The sequence below is a fragment of the Vespa velutina genome, chromosome 6 (genome assembly GCF_912470025.1).
Source record: "Vespa velutina chromosome 6, iVesVel2.1, whole genome shotgun sequence".
Classification (NCBI taxonomy): Eukaryota; Metazoa; Arthropoda; class Insecta; order Hymenoptera; family Vespidae; genus Vespa; species Vespa velutina.
The window spans coordinates 6,706,214-6,733,713 of record NC_062193.1 but is presented as its reverse complement, the minus strand read 5'-3'; the positions used below and the strand labels follow the sequence as shown (position 1 = coordinate 6,733,713).

The following is a 27,500-nucleotide window of genomic DNA, read 5'->3' as shown; positions in this document are numbered from 1 at the left end:
ACGGCAATATTTATTATATATCCTCATAAGGTATATAGAATTATATGACAAATATAGTAGCGACAAATGGGATTAATGATTAATTGCAAAATTAAGCATTGAGATTACGTACAAATGTATGTTTTCTTTTTCTTTTTCTTTTTCTTTTTTTTTTTTTTTTTTTTGCCAGAGTTGTCAAGAAAATTCAAACGAGATTCTTTTCTTCATACACATCTCTCTCTCTCTCTCTCTCTCTCTCTCTCTCTCTCTTCTCTTTTCATATATTACTTATATATGATATTTTCATATAAGAAAAACAAGTTAAAGGTATTAGGAAGTGTATGTACGTGGTTCAAAGTGTCGGCCAAGTACATTATAAGATACAAACCGAGCAAGTCCGTTTTCTAGGTCGGCCTTTACACCGCGCCTAATAAGTAATTACTTTTATTGAGCGCTTAGAGAAAAGCCGACGTTGGGTCGTTCAACGAACGGAATGCGGTCTTATTCCCTGTCGATCGTCTAAAAGCAGTAAGAGTTCGAGCACTATTTCCGAGTCGATCTTTCTTTCGTTCGCTCTCTCTCTCTCTCTCTCTCTCTCTCTCTCTCTCTCTCTCTCTCTCTCTCTCTCTCTCTCTCTCTCTGTCGAAACGACAATTGATTTATTTCAGTAAGAGAAAAAGTAAAAAAAAAAAAAAAAGAAACGAGATATAGAAAGAAAGAGAAAGATAGATGGACAAAAAAACAGACAGACAGACAGACAGACAGACAGATGAAAAGAGAAAAATAATAAATATGTCATTTTTAATTCTCTCGGGATATATAAACTGGTCTAATTTTAATTATATACCTATATTCGTTAGCATTATGTTACGTCAATTTCAACGACGAGTTTTCTAAAACAGTTTAACCATTTTCGCCGATGAGAACGCGCTGATCGCTTCGTGAGACATGATATGAGAAAGAAAGGAAAAAAAAGAGTGAACGAGAGAGAGAGAGAGAGAGAGAGAGAGAGAGAGAGAGAGAGAGAGAGAGAGAGAAAGAGGGGGGGAAGGGAAGAAGTAAGGGAAAGAAAAAAAAAAAAAAAGAAACGTCGCGTTCACCTCGCGCGATCAGAGTGAAATTGAGAGATTACGTGGGATCAGTCCTTGTTCGTCTTCTTCATATAAGACAAAACGCGTTCACCGATGAACGAACTTCCCGATACACATAAACTTTTCTCCCCTTACATTACTAACTCTTTCTTGTCTCTTAATCGATCAGGTTAGACGTTGATCCGATTATATGAGCGGAAATTACTAAAATCTATGTGTTAAATCGATACGATCGAAACGCTCTCCTTTTAAATCATTTTCGAACGTAAATAGAGAGAGAAAGAGAGAGAGAGAGAGTGAGAGGGGGTGGGTGGAGGTGGGGTTAATGTATCGTGAGTTTTCGTGATATTTAAGTTCGATGTTCCAGTCATCCTTGAATGCAAGGATACGATCGTGTTCAACCTGAACAAAGAGGTGAAGACGACAATGAGTAAGCTGTTGAGCATTCGAAAAATTCGCACCCACGGTCTTTCTCTCTCTCTTTCTCTCTCTTTCACTTTCGACGCGACAAAAGGATTTTCTTTCTTTTTTTCTTTCTCTCTCTCTCTCTCTCTCTCTCTTTCTCTCTCTATCTTTCTCTTGGACATCTTGTAAGACGGCATTCCATTGTGAATGGATAAAGAACGCGAATGGTGATAATTTACCAAATTTATAATCTGATGATCGTGGGCGAGCATTCAACAGCTTCGATGAATCGAGTTACGAAAATAACAAACTTTAAGAGGAAATTTTAAGATACGAAATCAATGATAAAATTGGTAGAAAGTGTAAATGTTTTTTATCTTCGTTCATTCGATTTAAATCGGATAAATTGTGCTAGGTGAGTTATCGATCGACGCGTAACTTCTTTTACGTTAGAATGTTAAAATGAAATGATTTTACGAGCCAAGTAATTATATTGGTCTTTAATGAAAATTAACGAGCGAATATAAACGTCTAAATGTTTTCTTTTTTTGAGGGATGGGGGGAGATTATGACGTCGGATACGCGAGGAATAAATTTTACGACAGAAACGATTTTTTTCTATTTTCTTCTTTTTTTTTTTTTTTCCTTTTCTTTCTTTTTTTTTTTTTTTTTTTTTTTTTTTCTTTTTTTATACGCAACGCACCATCTGTCTAATTCGTCGGTTAGATATATTTAATTACTAGCGTTTAGATTTTAATTAATCTATGAATTGAAAAGGTCTATTAGGAAAAATTATAATTATCACGAATCCGATTAGATTTTAATCCTTGGATATTTCACGATCGCTTTCAGTATTTAATATCAATTATGTTTTAAGGAGGATCATTGTTCTTCTTAACAATTCATCGCGTTTGCCTAATGAATATTAATTAATTTCAGATAAAAATTGCGCCCTCGTTACGCGTTCCTCTATAAAATCAACCGCAAATAAATCGTCGATTGATCGTAAGCAAGCCTTCCCATAAAATAAGTTCGATTTCAATAACCAACGTTCAACCGGGAATATTTTTATCGACTTGGAAAGCTAATACGAGTGACAAATCGTGCTTCGTTTCACGACAGTTACGATCATTATTCGTGGTCGATTCTCCGACTCGTTTAATTAGTATTACTACTTGGTATAGTCAGCAGGTAGTATAGTCAGGTTATAATCTGTTATAGTCAGGTTTCTTTGACGACTATTTGCAACTATTGAGATTAATTGTAATCATCGAAAGGCATAAACGACAATCACTTTGTGATAGATTTCTTTTCCTTTTCTCTCGTTGTTTTTCGTAAAGAACGAATTATTTTCTAGGTCAACAATGAACGTCGGCGTACCTATGTACGTACGTACTTACGTACTTACGTACGTAAGTAAGTAATACCATTTAAGTGTTGGAAAATCGTTTCTTATTTCTCAATTAACTCGTAACGGATATAAGGAAAGAGAAAGAGAAAAGAAGAATGTTCGAAGCGATCGAGCGACGGTGGTATAACATTGCTTTTTGTTCGTTCCAAAGGCGTCGCGCATTTCGATGGTGAGAGGAAAAGGAAAATATGTGAGAGGCGAGAGTGTCCCACGTGAAAGACATGAAAAATGATTTAACAATATGAAGAAACTAGGTCATAGTTTTTGGATTAAAAGAAAGAAAAGAGAAAGAAAAAAACATGAAGGACCCTCTCTCTCTCTCTCTCTCTCTTTCTCTCTCTTTCTTTATCTATCTCGATTAGCTTATAGATCTTACGACAAGACAAAGAATTATTTTTACGTTTTAATGCTTTGTGTTCACGAAACCGTAAAAATATTTCTCTGTATACGTATCTCCGTGTACTCCTCGACTCTACCGAAGACTTTCTGACGAATCTAAACGAGTAGTTTCTCCCAATAAACTCGAAGTTGTTTTGATCGTATAGTTTTCTCTCTCTCTCTCTCTCTCTCTCTCTCTCTTTGCTTTATTGTTGTTTTCTTTTTTTTCTTTGGATAACAAGACAAGGTCATGCACATCGCAAATTTACAAATCTTTTCAGGTATGAGTTTAATGAATGATCGTTTTCAAAGAAGGGAATAAACAGCGATAGTTTTTATTTACGTAAACGTAATTTTGTGTGTATGTCGCGTTGTATGAAATGCGATTGTTTATATACAACATGTGTACGTAAATATATATAAGTATATCATGTATGTTAGTAAGACACTTTATTGCGATCATAGTTCGAAATACGTCTTAAATCATTTGAAGGTCCTTAGAAAGTAAAAGCCCTGTGGATATCGCCAATTTATAGTGTCATTCTCTCTCTCTCTCTCTCTCTCTCTCTCTCTCTCTTTTTCTCTCTCTTTCGTTTTTATAGAAACATTGATACGCTTGCAGAATTTCATGAATTAAGGGACGATGTTACTTTTCATGTATAAAAACAAACGTATCGTTAAAATATTCTCGTAGCGTATCAATAAATTATTTTAATTTAGATTTCGTTGTAATTCGTTCGTATATTTCGCGTGTAAAAAAAAAAAAAGAAAAAAAAAAAGAAAAAAAGTTCTTTATGTAAATAGAAAATCGATGATTCACAAGTAGTATCACGTACGTTCATTCACTCCTCGTAATTGAAAGAATCTCGTTATAACGATCCCTCGCGATTATTATTTCCACCGTCTATGTTGGTAAATACGATGATATAAATTATCTTTGTAAAAGAGCAATATCCTGACACGATGACACGAATCTTTCATATAAACATAACGTTCTTCAGATCGGTAACATCCACGAGAAAATCTATAACGTTGAAAATTTATTAGAGGAATTCTTGACAGTGCCGCCTATAACCTTTCGACTTGAGAGTATAGTATTTATTAGTAAATGAAGCGTAAACGATTAAACGTATTTACGTACGTGTGTGCGCACGCTAATAGATACATGTGTATGATATCGAATCAGAACGATCGTAAATTTTACTTACGTACTTACATTTATATACATATACATATATATATATATATATATATATATATATATATATATATATATATGCACGTGTATAAATATATATTATATGTATATATAAGACATCAACTTGCGTGGGTAAAAATTATAAGGATATTCCACGTGCATATTCCATCAAATTTATAGCGTTTGTTCGTAATTTAGAAGAAAAAAGAAAAAAGAAAGAAAAAAAAAAAAAAGTAGAAAAGAGGAAAAGATTCGTCAGATTCGAAGAAACATTTTAATATTTACATTTTTTTTACCTTTTCCCTACTACGTCCAATCCACCCTTGAAGTTACGCTCGTGTATTACGACACACCCTATATATATATATATATACAATTTTTTTTTTCTTCTCGCGGTCTACAATAAAGAGCCGATAAGAAAAAAAAAAGCGTCCGTTGTCTCAGATGGAAAAACTAAAATCGTTCTTTCGCAAGCACACAGTTAAAACGGCGTCGCGCTCTCGGCTCCATCGTATTTTTACCCTTCCTTTGCTTATTTATTACATACACGGAGAACGTTCCACGCGCGTTTGCCACCGTGGGCACGCTTTTATTCGCTCTCGTGGTCTTGATCGATCGTAAATTCGAACACAAGGTGCTTCGAATGCGTTCGACCGTGCCAGATTTGTACGCTTTTCTAAAAGTTCATTCTTCCCCACCCCCCCCGTCTCCTCCCTCTCTCATTTCTTTCACGATTTTATCTTTCGATCGTTAGAACGCAAACTTTTCATTATTTTCTTCGTTATTATCGCTATGAATTGGCACTTTCTTAAACCATGATACGTGTTTTCCAACTTAACGATTACATGTATAATTACTTTGGCTCGTTGCTACGAGCGTTTTTTTTTTTTTTTTTTTTCTTTCTTTCTTTCCTTTTTTTTTGTTGTTTTTTTTTTTTTTTTTTTCTTGTTTTTTTGATTTCTTTTCTCCTTTTTCGTACGTGTCATTATTATAAAAGTATCACAAAACGCGCGAAATATCGTAGGAGGAGATGTAATAAAATAAACGAAAAAAATAAAAAAAAAAAAAAAAAAAAAAAAAAAAAAAAAAAAAAAAAAAAAAAAAAAAGAAAAGAAAATATAAAAGAATCGAAGAATAAGTCGCAACGTAGAAATCGCGCGAAGATCAGCGGGAAACTTACGCGACGAGTTGAGCAAGTCCAACAAACATTGCTACACATAGTACTCTCTTGTAATTATACGAAGGATATAGGCTCCGGTTTCAAGTGTGTCTAGAGAACCCGTCGCGCAATAAAGTATCATCGAGGATTTATAACGGCTTGCAAAACGATCAACGCGGATAAGCTTCTTGGAGAGTATCGACGTAAGGAGAAGAGAAAAAAAAATTTGAGCTAGAGAGAGACAGGAGAGGAGGAAAAAAAAAAAAGAGAGAGAGAAAAGAAATGGATTATAATCTTCTAGCTCGTTAGTTCTACCGAAGTAGACCGTAACGTCGTCTTAATTATGTCGTCAAGTGAACTCATCATTCTTCTGGCTATTAATTAATAAGAATAAAATGGGGACGATTTTAAGACAGTGATCGTTAACTCGTACAAAAAGACAAAGACGAAGACGAAGACGAAGACGAAGACGAAGACGAAGACGAAGAAGAAAAATATCATTAAAAGTCACGTGACATGATTCGTGACCCGCGTAATCCCTTCTCAACAGTTAAGCAGCTAATTGGCAGCAGTCCCGAGATAACAAAGTCGCGCGATGACTGTTAACGAACGTTAGAACGCAAATCCATGCTCTATACCAAAGAGAAGAGAGAGAGAGAGAGAGAGAGAGAGAGAGAGAGAGAGAGAGAGAGAGAGAGAGAGAGAGAGAGAGAGAGAGAGAAATATCGTATGCCTCTTCACCGTTAGTGATCTTCCATGGCATGTGTTAACACGAAGAAAAGGAAAAAAGAAAAAGAAAAAGAAAAAGAAAAAGAAAAAAAAAAATATGGCACAGCACTTCGGGCTGTTGCATCGAATGCCGTAGTTTACTCTCCGTGAGCGTCGTGAACTTTAAACGTTCCCTCGCGAGTTCACCAAGTCCTTGAATCGAATATTTCTTCGAGTTAACTATTCGTGACTAGTTGAGTTTCGTTCGATGACCGTTTGTAAAAGTCATCGCGATCTAAACACCTTCCACCTTTTCTCTTTCATATTCCTTTTTCATATTTCCTTCTTTCTTCCTTTCTTTTGTTCTTCATTGTTAACGATTCGGTCTTTTTTTTCTTCCTTTTTTTTTACGAGATCCTTCTACTCTTTCGATCGTGAGAAAGAGAGAGAGAGAGAGAGAGAAAGATATATATATATATATATATATATATATATATATATGTATATAAAAGAAGGAACGTCGAGCACGCTTATTCTCGTTCTCCAAGCACCTTTAATTGGCTCGTAGGATAATACCATCATGATGTGTTTTGCTTAATGATCGGCATTTGTACCCCTTACTCGATTCATCGCTTTTTCCATCCGATTTAAAGATTTGAAAGATTCTCCGATTTTGGGGAGAAAGAAGGAACTTCTCTATCTCTCTCTCTCTCTCTCTCTCTCTCTCTCTCTCTCTCTCCTCTTTCTCTCTATTTCTCTCTATTTCTCTTTCTTTCCTTCTTTCTTTCTTCCAAGAAGAGATTTACGTTAAAAGAGATAAACCATACTCGTAGAAGTACTTTAGTAACTGGGTCCTTGAGTCGAACCTATGGAATGTCATGCACGTTGCATTGTTCACAATTCCCTGTCTCCTCGAGGGAATCGTAAAAACTATCTAACTAGATTTATGTACTCACGGTTTAACTCTAGCCCTCCTCGCTTGATCGACTATCGATCGATACGCTCGACGATCCTCGCCGATCGGATAGATCAAAAAGAATCAGTATTGTTCAAGGAAGAATTTTAGTGTTCTTTATCAAAGCCCACGTTCGATAAGACAATGATCTGAACTCTGATCGAGATATCGAAAGTCTTTAATCGATATATACGCTGTACACACACACACACATATATATATATATATCGTTTGGTCTTTTATGTCTTGCAATCGATCATGTAATAGTGCCACATTGTAAAGGTTCATTTAAAAGGATATATTAAACGAAATATTTTTCTATTTTTAATAACGATAATTGAGATAATTAATATCGAGTTAATATCAAGGTATAACAAATTGATTCGTTACAAGATACATACATATTATTTAAATAATATTTCATCGAATATTTTTCTTACAATTGTAGATCCTTTTTGATTGATTTGTATATGGTTTAAGGTTTATTCACGCGTGACACCAATAATGTACTAACAATCACGGACGCCGTTAGGCACACTGTTTACAAGACGGTCTATTAAATAGTAGTCGCCTTTACGTTATTACACTTGTAAATCAAACCTCTCGCACTCGTTGCGCTCGACTATATTACAGCTCAATATAGATTTAAAAGTTCATACGCGTTAATCAATTTACGAATAAATTCTTTGCTTAAAGAGGAGAGTCTGGTCTAATGGTAAAGGCGCGTTACCATTATTCTCGGTTAGAAATTTAATCGCATTTGTACGAACGAGAAAGTAAATAGGGATAAAAAGGGGAAAAGAAAAATAAACCGAGTTCTCCGCCGTGATCGCGTTGACCTTTTTTTTTCTTCCTTCTTTTTTTTTTTCTTTCTTTTTTTTTTTTTTTTTTTTTTTCTTCTTTCACTCTATTTTCAAAACCCATAACATTTCTTTCGAAAGTAATTTCGGGCGGGAGGAGGGGGAGGGGACATTGCAATAGTGGCAATCGAACTTTTTCTAACGAATAAAAGTCAACGATAGGTTCGCCTGAACGAGCAAAATACGATGGGATCGATATATACCAGTCTTTTCTATCGATAAAAAAAAAGTCGTGCGTAGTAGTTAGGTTTCGCGAGTTTGTAATCGAAGGCTATCGTAAAACTACGTACTTAGAAATAAATTGTTGTGCCACCGATAGGAGTTACCGAACGCAAACGATTTATCTCGTAAAATCTTAACTCACTTTCATCGAGTTCTCCATCTTTTGAATTTCGTCGTCGGATAAGAACAGCCTTGATCGCGTTTCACAAATTCTTCAATGGATCGCGGTTTGGTCAGCGATCGAATTTCACCAGGGCTTCTCTCTCTCTCTCTCTCTCTCTCTCTCTTTTCTCTTGCAAGCCACGTTATCGTTCGGTGGAATGATTCATCATGGTGGTTTTCAAGAACCAAATAATGCTCGATATCGATCCCATCGAATCTGATCGTGGATATCTATCTTTGAATTCTTTATATATATATATATATATATATATATATATATATATATATATATACGAACCATAAAGAAAGCCGAACGTACATAACGCACGCTATGTGTACATTTTTGTACTTACTTATGTTCGAACAAATGCGTCGTATTTTATTCGAGAGAAAAAAGAAATAAAAACCATAAAAAAAAAAGAAAAAAAAAAAAAAAGAAAAAAAAAACCGAAAAGAACGAAAGAGAGCGACGCAGAGAGAGAGAGAGAGAGAGAGAGAGAGAGAGAGAGAGAGAGAGAGAGAGAGAGAGAGAGAGAGAGAGAGAGAAAGAAGAAAACACAATGTCCGAGAGAAAAAAAAAAGTTACGTCCATGTAACGTCATATCTCTTAAGAGTAAACCGCGTTTTATTTCTCAACGAATGCGACTTCGTGCTTCGCAGGACAAGTTTTTTTTTCCCCATTTTTTTTCCCTTCTTTTTTTCTTCTTTTTTTTTCTCTCTCTCTCTCTCTCTCTTTTCGTTCGCGTTCTAAACTCGGGAGTCAGGGACCATTTCGGTATCGGAACGAAGTTTCAGCAATCGTCGGCACGTCCAACGCTTACAGATGGATAGATACGTTCGTTCGTACTCGACAAGAGGAAAGAACGCCCACCGGTCGAGCTAAGGTACGAAGGAACGAACGGTAGACCCGGCACCAATCCTTTTTCCAATTGGTAGCAAACGTCCCAGATCGGAGGCACGTGATCGATCGATCACGTGCGACACGTCGGAGGTGCGTGTGCGTAAACGCGTGCGCTTTTCTCCACGTTCCCGGTGAAGGGTTCGCGACGGAACATATTCAACGATCGAGAACTACATCGACACCGACGATTTAATCCAATATTAATTTAATTTCGTCCCAACATAATTCCTCTATTGATTATGTGAAATTCAATAAAATTCATTTTCAATCATATTTTTCTCGAAGAGACGATCTCTCAACTTTTCCACATACGACTGAATATATAAGGAATTTAGGAATTATCATTTTATGTTATTTACGTGCCATCGATTGGTGGTATGCCACGTGATCATGAAGGATAGAGAAATAATGATTGGTCAGTACGAAAATGATACCACAGTATTAACTTTTTTTTCTTCTCTTTTTCCCCCCTCTCCCCTTTTTTTTTTCTTCATTCTTTCACTTTGATCTTACGAGGCCTTGAAAGTTTACGCATTAATGTAATCCGAGGGAGAAAAAAATGATATCATAATTTTCTCTATGAGTAAAGAATTTATCTTTAATTTCGAACGATCTCTTTCCATACGTAATATCAATTAACGTGTAATTCCGTTAGAGCGGTCACGTACACGTAAAAAGAAAAAGAGAGAGGGAGGGAGAGAGAGAGAGAGAGAGAGAGAGAGAGAGAGACGAGGAGAGCTTAATAAGACCCTTCGAACTGAAACAAGAGACCGTGGCGTTTACATCAAAATGGATTTACGTATAAGAACGTAGCCTAACGTCGCTCACAACGTGTCATAGTTCGGGAATGCGAGTGCACATAACATACATATATCTACGTTCAATCCGAGAAGGGATATCGCTGCTGGACCATAGTACTGTTCCTACTGTTTGCATAAGACATGTTAGATTAATGATCTTCGCATTGGACGTCTAGGTATGTAGAGTTAAACGTAAAATTGCAAGATATTATTAGTGGCCGTAATCGAATAAGGATTGGACGCTCGAGAAATATGAGAAATTTATATTTGTTTTAACTGATTAAAAAAAAGAAAAAAAAATATATATATATATGCCATCAATTAATACTTTCAATAAAAGTGGTAGTTACATCAAAGTTTATACTTAAAAAAAAAAAAAAAAAAAAAAAAAAAAAAAAAGAAAAGAAAGAAAAAAAAAATTTTCCTTAGAAATCAAGATAGACGGATTAACTGTATAAAAATAAATTTTTCACGCCGATCTTAGTAACACGCTCGGATAAACTCGCTTTTAATTGCCGCCTAGAAAGATCACATCGAGCGATTCATTCCTGTTAACGCAATTCGGTGATAAATCTTAACAACCATTCTTTTATTTTCATTTAACTGCCACAACGTATATAATCTGTATTTTTCGATTGGACAAACATATAAATCGTTTCTTGGTGTATCGCCGTCTTTGGTACGTAATAAAAATGTTATTCATTCGTCAAATTTCTCAACGACAAAAAGAAAGAAAGAAAGACTCCGTCCATTTTTATAGACCCATAAGACGATTGGCAGTCCATAAAATATATCGTACTTATGTTATTTCATTATTATTTCATTTTGCTCGTCCGCAATTGTCGTAGTTACGAAGAAATACTTACGTAATGCTTTTTTTTTTTTCTTTTTTCTTTTTTCTTTTTTCTTTTTTCAATGAAATCCAATGAAATTAATTTCAACGAGTTCTCTCATTCGAGATCGAGTCGAATAAAGTTTCTGATAAAAGTTCCAAAAGGATACACTTGTGTTATTTCTCTCTTATGTTAACTCCGATCTATTACGCGTTAAAGAAGAATAACTACAATCTGACGGCAACAACGTATATGTATTTATGTGGTTTCACCGTAGATACAAGAAATAGATACGAAGCGTTCGATTTCCGGGTACGTTGTGTATCGTCTCGAGCGAATATACGAGATCGCGCAGAAGCAGAAATGCGACGTTATAATTCGCTCGTAAAATTCTCAGAGCCAATCATCTTCCCTTTTATTTCCTCTTTCTCTTTCTCTCTCTCTCTCTCTCTCTCTCTCTCTGTATATCTCTCACTTATTCTTCATCTCTCCTTTCTTTTCGACCTTCGTACGAAAAAAATTCGTCAATATAAATATAAATTACGCTTTCATAGTATCATGTCAGATTCATTAGTCGCTTTCTCGATCGGATAACGTAAAAGCGTTTGTGACCTTACTCGACGAGAAGAGAAAGAAACGAAAATAAAAAGAGGAAAAATAAAAAGAAAAAAAATTTTTTATATCTGTACGGTACGATCTGACTCTTCGGTGAAATCTTCGTACGTGTTATACGTATATTTATATATATATATATATATATATATATATATATATGTTTACGTACTTACCTATCTATTTAGTTCTTTCATAGCGAGAAATCCGTACGTATCGCGTAACAGTTGATTCGTAGAAGACTTTCCATAACTAATATTACGATTATTTTTATTCTTAGGAAATAAATTTATTATGGTTAATAGGAAGAATCTCTTACATCCGGTTAAAATATTAGAGACAGAGAGAGAGAGAGAGAGAGAGAGAGAGAGAGAGAGAGAGAGAATGAAACAGAGAGATAGAAGTTTCGCTTGCAATTATTAGTTTATTTCCCGTTAGTTTGCGTTTACCTCTTAGTACCGTGCGTTTACCACGTTCGCTAGAAACGTTCCTGGTATACCTACCCGGATGTAAAATTCACTTGTTGCTGTTAGAACGGCCATATTGGTATCAAGTGAGAAACTAACGTCTTATTAGTTGTTATTGCGACGAAAAGAAGCCCGATATTTTTCTTTCAATTTCAAAGATTGGTTATAGAAGAAGGTAGAAAAAAGAAAAAAGGATACGTTTTGAACGTGTACGACTTTACGTTGCTTATTCGTACCAAGAAAAAGCATGAAAGACAGATGGAAACCAAGAAATATCTATTAGATATTTCAATCGTTCTTCTCTTCATCATCTTTTTCATCCGTTTCTTTTTTCATCATCATCTTCTTCTTCTTCTTCTTCTTCTTCTTCTTCTTCTTCTTCTTCTTTTTCTTATCCTTTAGAGTATCTCCAATCTCATCGTAGCGATCACGGAAAGCAGATGTTAGAGAATGACGATGATAAAATCGATCTTCTCGTTCTTCGTTTGCGTCTTTTTCGAGTTTTCGAAAGTGGTCATTAAAAGTGATTAGAATATAAAGTCAATCGGGGGAAAGATTGGTAAAGGAAATTGAATGAAATTTTTTTTAAGATTTCGAGATTGCTCCGGAGAACCGAAAGAAATAGGAAAATCTCATTTGGTGCAATCTCAGTAGTAATTCAAGGGGTCATTATCCTTCGTGAAATATCCTAGACGATTAAAGAAAAATTAGTAATTCAGGATACACGTAAATACACGTAAGTAAAGTTTATTTACCTTGCTTGAGTTCATTCCTCCTACTTTGAAAAGTAAATATGTATGTATGTACCTTTCGAATAGAATCATGGTATTATTAATAGTAATGAAAAGTAGGTGACTCATAAATCGTCATGATGGACGCGATAGAATGTATGAGACACTATTGGACATTAATTAATATCAATTTAAAATCAAAAAGATATAACGTTTCTTTATGCACGTGCAAGGAGAGAGAGCTTTGTCGTTGATATTTCTTAGGATTGGTTAGTATTTATGTAGATATGTACCAATGCTTCAAAGATAATTACATCAATTACCATATATATATATATATATAAAGAAAGACAGACAGATAGACATTGAAACAGTTAGAGAGAGAGAGAGAGAGAGAGAGAGAGAGAGAAAAGTTCCGACGAAGTTTCACTTTGATATAAAACTCCGTTCAAGCTAACTGCACAACTATAATTTTATTATTCGCTTTCTGAATTCGTGCGTGTAGAACAACACACAGTGGAAAACTTTAGGAAACGAAAAGTCGAGTGAAAAAAAATTCACATTCACAGGTTCAATTAATGCAAACTCGTAAGATTTATTAAGGACAATCGATTTTTATACTACGTACAGAAAGAGAGAAATGGTTGACAGGGTGGAGAACGATTGAGATCGTGAGAGAACCCAAAGGAATATTTCATTTATATCACCTATATATTCATCTATCTATCTATCTATCTATCTATCTATCTATCTATCTATCTATCTATCTTTCTAGCTATATATCTAATACGAGATATTCGAAATCGAAATCCCCAATGCGCAATTAGACTTTAAATATTCCTTCTGTCCAATTATATGGCAACCAACGTGTGGTATAAGAAGGCCGATTACATCGTACTTTGCTAAAGAACTAACTCGGTGTCTAATGATAGACTGTAATACATAGTGCAAGCCCTGCTTTTGGTCTATCCGCGCGTTAGACTGTCGTAACGTTGCGGTAACGCCATACTACGAAATTATCGTCGATGGACAACAATGGCGATGGTAATTATAAGTATAGCTAAGGCTAGTACTTAGTTACGAGCGTCGTCGCGTGAAACCTTCGTTCTAGGTAGAACAGGGCGAATATTTCGGCCGTAAGTAATAAAAATTTTTCTTACGTATCGTTTTGAACAAATCGAAGGTGTTGTCCGAAGGGGTCTTTTGCGCTCTCCCTCTCTCCCTCTCTCTCTCTCTCTCTCTCTCTCTCTCTCTCTCTCTCTCTCTCTCTCTCTCTGTCTCTCTCTCTCGTACGCTCGAGAAAATTATTTTTCACGCGCTCCCGTTGGAAAGCCAGAGCGTAAAGACTAACATAAAAATCTTTTTACGATGCCACGCTATCTGCTCTCTTAATCTCTCTCAACAACGGTGCTTTTACTTTCTTCAAGATAGAAATGTCGCGAGGCTCAACAGCGAGTCACATTTTATTATTGAAAATATATCTGATTTTTTATCGTTTTTCTTTTTATTTATTTGTTTTTCTTTTTTTTTTTTTTCTCTTTTTTTCTTTTTTTTTCTCCTCTTAATCTTCCTTTAGACAATTTTTCCATATCGCGTATACATATATATATATATATATATATATATTTCTTTTTGGAAATCTTTTTACATTTCTCAATTAACAAAAAGCAAAAAAGAAAGAAAAAAGAAAAAGAAAAAAGAGAATCCTTTTTATTATCTTTTTTATTTCTTTCTTTTTTTCTTTCTTTTTTTTTTTTCTTTTTTAATAGGAGCATTCAAGATTCTTACGACTTAAAAAAAAAATGTTGTATAAAATTATTATCACCGGTACGGATAAATCGTTGGTTGAAACGTCGCACGAAAATGTTTCAAAAGTAACGATTACAATATCTTTTTCATGCTTCGTTGTTCACGATTCATGATTGAGACATCGATCGCGGTTCGAAATTTTTTTCTTGTTACTTTTTGTTTCTTCTATTTTTTATTTTTTTTTTTTTGTAAAATTCTTAATTAAATCGAACCATGGTTTACGATTTCCGAACGATCGCGAAACCATAGCCGTGTAACGCTTTCTAACGTGGCTTCTTTTCTTCGTTTAACGAAATATATAAGACGTGTAACTTACTTGTCCGTTCCTTTTGTTTGCCATGTTTCTTTCGTGAAAACGTCGTTTTTTTTTTTTTCTTTTTTTCTTTTTTTTTCTTTTCTTTTTTGCCTTCGAGTCGATCGAATTAAGAACTGTCAGTAAACAAACAGACAACGTCCATCACCGTCTACCGTGAAATAGAGACAATGTGTCGCCGTGATAAGTAACAAATTAGATAAATCCAAAGTGAACGAACGATCGGACGTGTTGCGAATAAAGATGACGTCTCTAATCGTCCTCTTTCCGTTTCGTATAGTCGGCGAGCTCCTTTCGTGGCAACACTTTCTGTCAGTCATATTTCAGCGAGCATTCGTAACACTACCCACGCCTCGGCTCACGATGTGGGTAATTCATCGACGATAATGTTTCGAAGTAACGAAGGAAAGTGATATTCTGGAACTGCTATTCTAAATTCGTTACATGTATAAGTAATCGTGATAGAAGAAACGCTTCTAGATCTATCGTCGATCTATCACCATTGCAAATCGATCAGTTTGCCGAAGCACATTTCTATAGCTTCTTGAGCGAGATCATCGCTGCTTCAACAATGATCAACTGAGAATTAATTACGGCTCTTGTAGCGACGAAACACGCTATTAAGTATGGTTATCTTCGGTTTTCCTTTCTCTGTTTAATACACACACACACACGCACACACACACACACAGCATACATTATATATGCGTATGTACATGTACTTTGTATGTACATGTCATCTAAGCGGATCCAAGATGATCATCATCGTTCTGCATCATCGTTGTCCTCGTCTAAATTCTCGCGCGTTTCCTTCGATCGTGCAGACGAATCGTGTCATGAATCTCAGTTGCTAAATCTCTTTGGTTTCGTGTCGCCTCGGTGATTGGCTAATCACGAATAAGCTGTCATCGAGTTTCGCTATGGGAGTGGAATCGATCGTTGTTTTCGGAGAAAGTATATTTTTCGAACGAGCCCAACGATCGAGATCGAACGTGTAGACGACCTCCTTACTTCGATGTTTCTCTCCTCTTCCTCTCCTTTCTTCTCATTCTAATTTTCTTTCTTTCAGAATCTTATTTTTCTTCTCTTTTCAGCTGGAACGAATAGAGCTACCGTGTTTCGTTTGATCTCTCAATCTCGATCTCTCGCAGCTCCTTGTCGATAGGCTGACTGACACCGGTATAATTACCATCTAGAGAGTTATGTGTAATGTACAGTTTATTTCGAGATAAATTTCATATCAGATAGCTCGTATATGAAATAAGAAAAAACGAATAATAACTTTCTTTCGTTTCTTCCACTTTTTTAATTTTTATATATATATATATATATATATATATATATTTTTTTTTTTTTTTTTATTTTTTTTTCGACGTTATAATAGAAAGAAGAAAATTTATTTTTTCATTAATTTATTTTCTTTTCATTTATTTATTTATTTATTTATTTTTCTTTTTCCAATTTATAGGAAGAGGAAGGAATGATGGATAATAATTTTTTGCAGATGAAATTTATCTGCAATATTCCAAGAAATTAATCTATAGGTGACACATAGGAACGACAATTTCATGATTCCCATTATCTTTTTCTTGAAAAAGAAAGAAAAAAAAAAAAGAAAAAAAAAAAAATCAAGAATACGTGCTCTCTTCGAGGATTACATACTTTCTCTTTTTCGACTTGCATACTGTATCTTTTGTAACTATGTACATATATGTATATGTCTATATATGGATATATAGGAAAGAAATTACAGGGACAAGACGCGCATCCATCTAAGAGTTTGCCCCCCTTCATCCCTCACCCACGTGCCGTTGAGATCGTTAAGTCCATGAAATTATATTTAACTATTATAAAATTATTTTGTTTCTTACGTTGAAATGAAAATTTCATTTGTGATCCATTAAATTGCTTTGTAACTTCCTTACTTCGTGATTTAGAGTAATTAAAGCTTTCAGGAAGAATGAAAAGAGACTTTCTCTCTCTCTCTTTCTCTCTCTCTCTCTCTCTCTCTCTCTCTTTCTCTTTCTCTTTCTCTGAATTATCGCGTTACGCACAATAGAATTGCAAGATGCAAAAGTAAGATGAATCCATGCGAGACCGTAGCGATTATTCCAGCTTGGTTCAACGATTACGGGATTAGAAGTAGAACATTATTGCTCCGGTTTATTTCATTTTCAATCGAGGAGGAGTGTGCGAAATAAGAAAAGGGGGAAAAAAAAAAATAAAAAAAAAAAAGAAGAAGAAAAAAAGAAAAAGAAATTCTCGAAAGTCTCTCTCACGATCCTCCTCTTTGCCTTCGGGATTTCACTTTCTCCTACTACTTATCAACGAAGACAGACGTAATGACGGTTTATCCGACGAACGACTATAACCTCGTTTTAAATATTATACATAAAATTTGTGAGAATATATATATATATATATAAAATGTAAATATGAAATTGATTCGTCATTTAATTATATATAAATAATGAATAATGATGTTATTGGAATCGACTCAGGTGCTTTTGATTTTTCATTCTTCTCGTAAGAGATAGAGAGAAAGAAAGAGAAAGAGAGAGAAAGAGAGAGAGAGAGAGAGAGAGAGAGAGAGAGAGAGAGAGAGAGAGAGAGAGAGAGAGAGAGAGAGAGAGATAGATAAAGAGAGAAAGCGGGGGAGTGGTGGAGAGGAAGAAGGGGAAAGGAAGAGAGTAATTTATATTTTATATATATATATATATATACATATTTTATTTTTAGAATCGTTTATGTCGCTTTTGGAAAGTTAATATATACGAAGAAACGAGTCTTCTATCTGTCCCTTTCGTTGATCGTATATTTATAAGACGACGATGACGACGATGACGACGGAGACGACGGAGACGACGGAGACGACGGATAGTTTGGAAACGAGAGCAAACGCTAAGTGTCGTCATATGAGGAAACGATCGGGAAACCATGTCATGGATATTTTAAGTTTCGTGTACACGTATGTATGGCTTGAAAGAAGCTGATCTTCTCTCGTTTCGTTGCCGATAGAATAGAAGAGAGGAGACATACTTACTTACTTACTTACTTATTAACTTACTTACTTGTTTTCTTATTTACTTGTTCATGAAATTTCACAACCGTGAGGCGAGCGTTTGAAGACAGCGCGATTAGTGGTCCAGGAAAAGAGTATCTAGGTGGAACACAAGGTGAGAGGGAGGAGGGGGGAGGTGGGGGAAGATCGTATAGATCGTTCGTTTATAACTTTACAATCATTACTTTCTCTTTCTCTTTTAGACGTTATTAACAATAAAGGATTGAGAGAGAGAGAGGGAGAGAGAGAGAGAAAAAAAGATAAAAATAAAAATAAAGAAAAAGAAAAAGTCAACGAAGCGTATCTCGAAATAGACTTTAGATTTAGACAACGTTAAAATACAACGATGTGTCGGCACGACCAGAACCGTAGATAGGATGACAAATGAATCGACACTGAGGTTAAATAAAACAAAGATTAATGTATACACTTGAAACCAATTAGTAATTAGACTTAGATACGTTATACACGGTATATAATGATGTATATATATATATATATATATATATATATGTATGTGTATGTGTGTATAATATAAGTGAATGCTAAGGCCGACGAACATGTAGAAATCATAGGTGCATTGCCAAACGATAGAAAATATTTATTTAAGTGAGATAACATTTATTTCGCTTTGCAATAATAAAGAATCGTACTGTTTCGAACTGTATTATAATTATTATTCGATAATTATCTTCTAACAATTACAGTCGATTCTATTGATACTCGATATTATTAGTTTTACGATAATATAGAATCGTTCGTATATATATATATATATATATATTGTATGTATAAAAAAAAAAAAAAAAAAGTATGCTTTATCGTAGGACGTATTGCGAAAATTTCTCTTTATCATCATTTCACGTTTCATTCGTTCGGCATTAAAAAGATATCGTGCTCCGATCGTTAGAAACTTTTAATAATACGAATTAAAGTTTAACAATCGAACAACTTAGGTGGTCTTTTTAACCGATTTTATTTTGTTCATTGAAAGTTCGTAAATCGTATTAAATCTTGAAGGATAAAGGGTGTTAGGTTATAAATACGTTCTCTCGGATGGATTGAAATTACTTTAATTATCCTTAATAAGATCGGATTACGAGGTACCATCTATAAGAAAATCTCACCTTCGCACTTTCCAATCTGTCATTACCAATCCGTTTCTCTATTTCCATTTTTTTTTTTTTTTTTTTTTTTTTTTTAAACTATTACATTATATAAGACAAAGTATACTTATTACTGTTATCATTGTAAAAGGATCTTTCTCTCTTTCTCTCTCTCTCTCTCTCTCTCTCTCTTTGTCTGTTTCTCTTTTTCTTTCTTTCTTCATAAAACAAAGTTACATATCCATAACGTAAGATTTTACGATCGAAGAGTAAAACTGTCGGTAAGTTTTCACGCGAGATTCGAAACGTTATTACATATATAGATAATACGTACGTCGATCGTATCGGGACAAATCGATGGGACTGTTACATGGTTAACGACGATGCACTCTTTCGTCATTAGAAAGTGTTTCTATGACGAGCGAGAAAGCTCTTTCGGGTTTTGCACGATAGCACGATTCGGGTAATTGATCTCTCGATGAGTCGTCATTGATTAGACAACGAAAAATGACAAATTTAACATTAATGATGTACGTATCTGTGAACTTATTAAAATACATTTTTTTTTTTTCCTTTCATGCAAGATCAATCATCAAAGCTATGAAAATTAATTCGAATTATCAAAAGATATCGATGAATAAATCTCTTTGAATGAATCTTGAACGCTTTAATGAACCTCGTTTAGATTCATAATTTATATGATATCGTAAAAGTAAATACATTAGATAGATGCAACGTCTCAATGAATTAATTATCGTGATTTAATATTTTCTTTTTTTTCTTTTTTTTTTTTTTTTTTTTTTTTTTTTTTTTACCCATTTTAATCCTCATAATTTTTATTTAATTTTTATAAAATCCAAATACAGTCGGTGAACATCGTACGATCAGATAAAAAATTATTTATAACTATCGTTAAGTACTATCGTTAACTAAATCGATTAAATGGAAAGTCTTTTAAAGGATACAAATAGTACTATAGATATATAAGTACATAGAATAAATACATACATACATACATACACATATCAAATCTGTGAATTAATTGAAACAGTTTGATTGTTAGCGTTTGATTGTTAGTTGTCTCGTTACTTGAATTTCACAAGACACAGACTATATCGCTTATTCATGATCGAGTAATAATCGAATTTTATCGATTCATTGATATTAATTAATCTATATAATAGATCTATCTATCTAGATAACCGATTATCAGAGCTTACTGTTTAAAAAAAAATGTGTTAGCTTTTGAAGTTATTACCGATGATGACAATTACTCATTCATGCTTTTTATTTATTTATTTATTTATTTATTTATTTATTTATTTATTTATTTTTCATTATTTTTTAATCTTCATTGAAGAAAAACACGTTGAGATCGATCGCGCATATTAGAAAATCATTCGATGAAATGTATCTGCATTAGAAGATCACATAACGTTATAATATTTCTTATATCATTAATAATGTATATTAAATGATAGTTTGAATCGTATAATTAAAATCTAATGATACCCGAACAAAATCATATCAAATGAGATTAAACTGTTTCCTACGATTAATATGCGATCCCATAAACTATAATCCTGTTATTCTCGAACGCTTTCTACTAATAACGATTCCGGTTGTAACCATCGTGGTAAAACTCGCATCGTACGCACGTCGCTATGGGCAAGGATTGCGTTATTGGATCTTCGTCCATCCGTTAGGTGTACGCAGACTGAATTATTATACCTTCTAAACGGCAACCATGACCCGCCGTAACAGTATAGCAAGGAGCAACAGGTGCGAGACAAAGGCTGCCTCGAGGGATCGAAATGAACGCGATCGAGCTTTCGTGAGTCATTTCGATCGTCGTGAATACGGTTTTAATAGCTTGTACCGGTACATATGTATATATGTAAATATATATATATATATATCGTACATAAATACTTATCAAATGTATCCATGTATGTATGTAAGTAAGAACGTCAACCATGTTTTATGATATAGCAAGTAATATCAAATTATTTAGTGATTAGACTTTATAGGGATTTAAAGTTCGTACAATTGATTTATACGCGGAGATATACGTATATATATATATATATATATGACGTGACTTTTCATATTTTCATTTTAGTCATAATCATTTTGACGAGACCGTCATCGTTCTTGCATCGAAATCATCGAATAAATGAAATTTATAATCGACTAAATAATTTAAAGATAAGTAATTACATACGTTGTCATACGTATGAACTAAAGACATTTTCGATCTTGATGTTAATTGTTTAATAGAAGAAATAAATGCTCCGAGGGGGCTTTTCCGTTATTACAACGAATGTTTCGAAACCGCACGATTCGTGGTGTTATTGTTGCCCAAGGGAAAGAAGTTCGTTGTGTGCTCCGTCTAACCTTTGAAGGCTCATTAAAGGAAGCTTGCCGTGTCGTTCTACCGTACATTTATCTAATTTAAGCAATACCTTCCTTTTAAAAGAATTTACATGTTGTTAGTAAGAACCGATCGTAATTCAAATCGAACTTAACTCTGTTTTCTGCCATCCTCATAGATCTTTTTTTTTTTGTTTTGTTTTTTTTTTATCTTTTTTCTTTCTTTCATTTTTTTCTATTTCTTATTTCTTTTTTTATTATTATTTTTTTTTTTTTTTTTTTTTTATAGATATTACAGTTCGTCTTTTCCAATATACCTTAGATCGTTACCCGATTATTAGTCTCCGTGAATAGTAATCCTTGTATATATAGAAAAAAAAAAAAGAAAAAAAAAAAAAAAATCGTCGATCGTTGATCGTCGAACGTATACGGCAAAGTATTATTTTTAAAATGAAAGCGCGCGAGCAAAGTGCAAGGCATGGTTGCTCTTGCGACACGACGCCTGCCGTCGCCGTCATCGTCGTCGTCGTCGACGTCGTCATCGTCGCCGTCGTCATCGTCATCTCCGTCTATGTTTCCTTCGTGTGCTCCGTTCCGATAAGCGCCTTTCGTGTCGGCGCAGAAGAGCGCCTTTTCCTATTGCAACGCTCTCGTATATGCAATTCGTGCCGCTCGTTGCCATCCATACGTAGTACTTGTTGTTATTCTGTTCTTCTTAGAATATTCGATATATCTATGGAGGTCAGTTTCTATAAAGAAAAGAAAAAAAAAAAGAGAAAGAAAAAGAAAAAGAAAAAGAAAAAAGAAATTATAAACGTGTATATCTTTTTCTTTACATGTAAGAATTATAATACGTAAGTGTATATATAAAAAAAAAAAAAAAAAAAAAAAGAAAGAAAGATTTGCAATGTCATTATAACAATAGTTGGAACGATTTGGAAAGACTTTTGTTTATTTGTGCGCGTCACGTTGTAGTAATAGTAAAACGGGCGTGTCGGGCCATTTTGGTTCGTACAATAATAACAGAGCGATCGCGTCTAGAAACATAACAGACAACGTTAGTAGACGCTACGAAGAGATATAAGACTCGCTGACCCTACGACCTCTCTTTTGCTATTCCTATAATTATTCTATCGAGCTCTAATAATTATTTCTCCCTTTTATTTATTTATTTTTTTTCTTTTCTTTTCTTTTTTTTTTTTTTTTTTTTTTGTTCTTAAAATAAGAATTAAAGCTGTATTTAAGGAGGAGATATTAGAGGATCTTAGAAGTTTCTTAGAAGGCGGCAACGAACGGTGAGGTCAAGAGTTATACCTTTAATTCCATTGAAATCACGAAAGGTCGTGGTTCCGATCTAAAGTGGCAATTTGCTCACCTCTAATTGGTCACCTTAGAACTCGCTATGACTAAAATGTTTCCCGTTTTATCGGATCTGTAACATCTGTTTAAAGTCTCCATTACTACTTCCATAATGCATATCAGAGAGAGAGAGAGAGAGAGAGAGAGAGAGAGGCTACTTGGTAGTTTTCAGTAAAGATAGGAAGCTTCGTAGATCACGTTCTCTAGCTTGGCTGTCTCTTTGAAGCCTACTAAAACTGAAGGCAATTCTCTTTTGAAAGTAAGCCGATATATAGATACCTCGTACATATCCTTCCTAAATTGCATACCGACGAGCGTGTTCTCCATATCGAGTAAGATACGATTACCGATCCCGTTGGCAGTTAACGCGCGCTGGAACTTCCACCGCAGGAAGCTGATGTTGTTGATCATGGCGCAACGATCCTTTCGCTCTTGAGACTTACCCTTAACAAGGAATATGATCGGATAGATCTAGGTTAAGAGATCCTTCGAATCGTGATGTAAATTTCTTATTCCTTCCCGTCTATACATTTTAATGAAGTTTATTTTTCTTGCTACTATTATTATCATTATTATTATTACTATTGTTATCATCATCATCATCATCATCATCATCATCATCATCATCATCATCATTATTATTATTATTATTATTATTATTATTATTATTATTTTTATAGGATATATTTCTCACAGTTTCGAGATAAACTATGTATGTATATCCGATAATTATTGCACCACGAAACACATCCTTTTTAATACTCACAGAGGCAAGTAAATCATTGCACAAGTTTCGTTAGATTATCAGTGGCAACGATGCGAGTCGCACGCGATGTGCTCCAGAATTTCCTTTCGATTAATTTAGGCCGATTACGTTGCTGAACGTAAAGCTATGCCGTTTTCCACGTGTTGCTTTTAGTCGTTCGATCGAAACGTGCAACCTGTTCTCGTTCATGCACGCGTAAGCTTCTATCCATCTATACATGCGGGAATTTAAACACGATTGAGATTTTCGTTCTAGAGGCAAAACGTGAACGGAAGTACGATTGAAATTAATTGTGATATATAATAAGACTGTGTGTGTGTGTGTTGCGTGATACCTCTTAATTTATTCATTTACTTATGTTCACTCATTATTATTTATCAATTTCATAAATTTACATAACATATAGATAATTATATCGTATATCAGGAAGGTATACTTTATGTTTATTTAAATGTTTAGATGAGTCATTGAACGCTTCACGATCGTTTAAAACTATTGGACGTTCGAAAATTCTATATGTAAATTATTTCGTCGAATGTGTTTGTCTGTATATCGTATATTATATATTTCATTGATAGAAGGAAGTACTTAATTCTTTTTCCATTCTTTTTTCCCTTTCTTTTCTTTTCTTCGTTCAATGGATCGACGTTACATTGAGAAGTCAATTATTTATCTGGCAACATACGCACATCGATTTATAGACTTATTTAATACAGAAGAACGTAAATAACTCAAATTGAAACTTCCGCAAGGATCGATATTTCTCTTTTCTTAGATATATCAACGAAACATAGAGTAAGAACGATATTATAGTAGATGTATGGAAATCATTTAAATTCGTCGTCTGTAAAGGAAAATGTCGTCGATAAAGTAAACATAGAGTAAACATAGAAATGATAATATCACATTACACGGATACTATAAATAAATATTCGTAGAATTGTGAGAAGGATGACGGAAGATGGGGTTGGGGAGGTGGGGGGGGGGCGGGGGGGGGGGGGGGGGGGGAGAAAAATAAAAAAAAATAAATAAAAACATATGTTCAATTGATGCTCTATTCGATATTCGATAGAATTTAATAATTTACGTTTTATTCGTACGATCGTCGAATCAACGAGGAACTCGTTTCATAGTTAAAGATAATTCGCAATAAAATAGCGCTTGTCAAAGATTCTCCAAGAGATACTTAAGTGTATAAAAGAATGAAGAAAGAGTTTGAAAAGGTTCATTTAGAAACGTCTAATAACTCTGGCCTTAATGAAAAAGTGTAAAGGAGATTCCGGAAGTCTCCTTAAGAGACCACTTACGAAAATAAATTGCCGTCGTAGCAACGATTTTGTTACTATACCACCAGGATCGCCTAGTTTTTCTTTTTTTCTTTTTTCAACTGGCTTTAACTGCCTTATCTGCGAAAGAGAACTTTCGAAATGCAATGAGTACCACCTTCATAATTACCAATCGATTTCTTTCTCGAAAGTGTACTCACGAAATGTCAGTAGTTAACAAGTTTACCACGTGTCAATTAATAGTGGGTGCCATCTAAATTCGATTTCGTGATTACATTTTGCACGTACCACGAGATTGCAAATTCGTAGAACAAGATTTATAACATCGTTCTCTTTTCTTTTTATTTATTTTTTTCTTTTTTTTCTTTTTTATTTTATTTCAACCTTACTTAGAGACCTTATCTTAGAGAGGAGGAAGAAGAAGAAGAAAAATGGGAAAAGGCAAAACCAAAGGCTACGACAAAATGGCGTACATCGGTGGTCAGTTTGTACCACTTCGGTATAAGCCAGTTCCTCATATCTTCCACCTTTTTAAGCAAGTCGATCCGATTCGATGAAGCAACAACACGTTCCTTGTCACGTTTCTGTCTTTCTCTCATTTAAACACGTGACGTGTCTCCTTCCACGGCTTCTGGATTCAGGATCAGAGACGGTCAACTTTCGGAACCTACCAGGCAAGAAACGTTCTCTAGTCGGTTCGGTCAACTCTTAAATAAGGACGCGCTATTTGTAACTGCTATTTTGTTCGAACGTCGATCACCTTTTCGATCGATCGATCGATCGATCGATCTAGCCGGCATTTATCGATCTTTCAAATAATTTTTCTTTATCTTTTCGAGATCGTTTGCAACTTCTCTTTCTCCGTTTAGCATAAAGATATATGCCATGGAAACACATTTGATGTCGTAGAAATCTCGTAAGGATATATTTACGAAGGATGTAAACGACGACGATAACAACAACAACAACAAAAAAGAAAGAAAAAACCAAGTAAAAATGCTCAACATCGACGTAAAATTCCCGACAAGGATAATAATAACAATTTTTTCGAACATTTTAATAAAAAACAAGAATAACTTAGTATATTTTATACGTTTCTCATAGTATTTATAAAACGTCTGATCAATTGAATTTATACGATCACGCGATATCCATATTATTGAAATTGGATAGACAAAAAGAGAATAAATGTAATATATTCCGTGGTTCCTGAATCATTTTCCGGAAAATCCATCAGTCCTTGCGATTCTACGTCCATTTCTTACGATTTACGTTCGATATCCGCGTACCTTCACGATCGTAATCTCCGTATCTGGCCGAAAATGGCGAATGTAACATTCTCCGACTGAGTTTACCTAAGTAAGGACGCGTGATTTGTAACGATCACCAGATGAGGTATCACTCTCTTGGCACGGTCGAACGCGGTAGTTAGAAAACAAGGAAATCGTTGTGCTTCTCTGGAATCTTGCTCTTCGAATATATATATATATATATATTTTTTTTTTTTTCTTTTTTAGAAATAAGAAGAAGAGCGTATAGTATAGAAAAAGAAGGAACGAAAAGAAAAGTAACGGGTATTAATGAACTTGTCCTTCGTATCGTATAAAGTAAGAATATCGTATAAAGAAGCGACTCGAGGTAAATACGATTGATACGTGAAAACATAAGGGGAAACTTAAAATGAAAACGACTGACGAAAGAAATTTATTATACAGGAAGTCAATTGCGATAAATCGTGAAAAGAATTATTTCGAGATTGAACGAGAGCGTTATCTAAATGTAACATTATCGCTTTCGAAAGAACGAGAGACTACGTATATTAGATTCTAACATTGACTATGACGGATTCCAATTTGTTCCGTGAATTAGGTAAAAAGAAGAATAAGAGAGGAAGGGATAAGCAAAGAGATTCTATTATCATTTAGAGAGAAAGTTCTTTAAGCGAATTAAAGTGTAATCAATTGGCTTAAACTGTAACCTCCTAATACGTCATTTCGTTTGCGTTACACGTTTGTTCTGTATATATATATATTTTTTTTTTTGACTGATACATATATAGATAGGTATTAATAATAATAAAATTCATAGCTATCCGGGAATATAATTATCTCGTTTCTTAGCTATGTACGAAATTTCAGAGAAGTTCCGAAGAAGGGAGCATTTAGAATGTTTTTTTTTTTTCTTTTTTTTTGTAAGAGTTACGACGACGATTAATCATCGACCATATTGTTGAGAATGTTGTAACGGTTTTAAGACCGTATTATATTTAAGAATAATTTAACGAACGACGTTGGTCGTGATATTGCATATTAAAAAAAAAAAAAAAAAAAAAAAAAAATGATCTGTAAAATTATTGCCAATGTAGAAAAGAATGTTTCAAAAACGCGTAATCCATATTCGGAACGCGTAACGAGCGCGTAACATGATCGTTGCAAATTGATATGTTCCACGATATTCGTCCTAACTTCCACTATTACTATCTTGCGGTATCTAAACGGAGTTATTATTTGCTTTCATTTTTCTTTCTTTCTTTTCTTTTTTTCTTTTTTTCTTTT

At 34.3% G+C, this 27,500-nt stretch overlaps 1 protein-coding gene across 3 annotated transcripts in view; it reads left to right on the top strand.

Moving 5' to 3' along the window:
- Window positions 1–27,500, top strand: part of LOC124949979 — an 86,364-nt gene that overhangs the window by 35,927 nt on the left and 22,937 nt on the right. Inside the window, exon 1 of one of the 3 annotated variants that reach the window (XM_047495966.1) lies at window positions 16,120–16,173. The exons of the other annotated variants lie outside the window; for them this stretch is intronic. The gene's annotated coding sequence lies outside the window, so the exon portion shown is untranslated. Of the gene's footprint in view, window positions 1–16,119; window positions 16,174–27,500 lie in introns of those variants that run through there. 3 annotated transcript variants of the gene reach the window in all.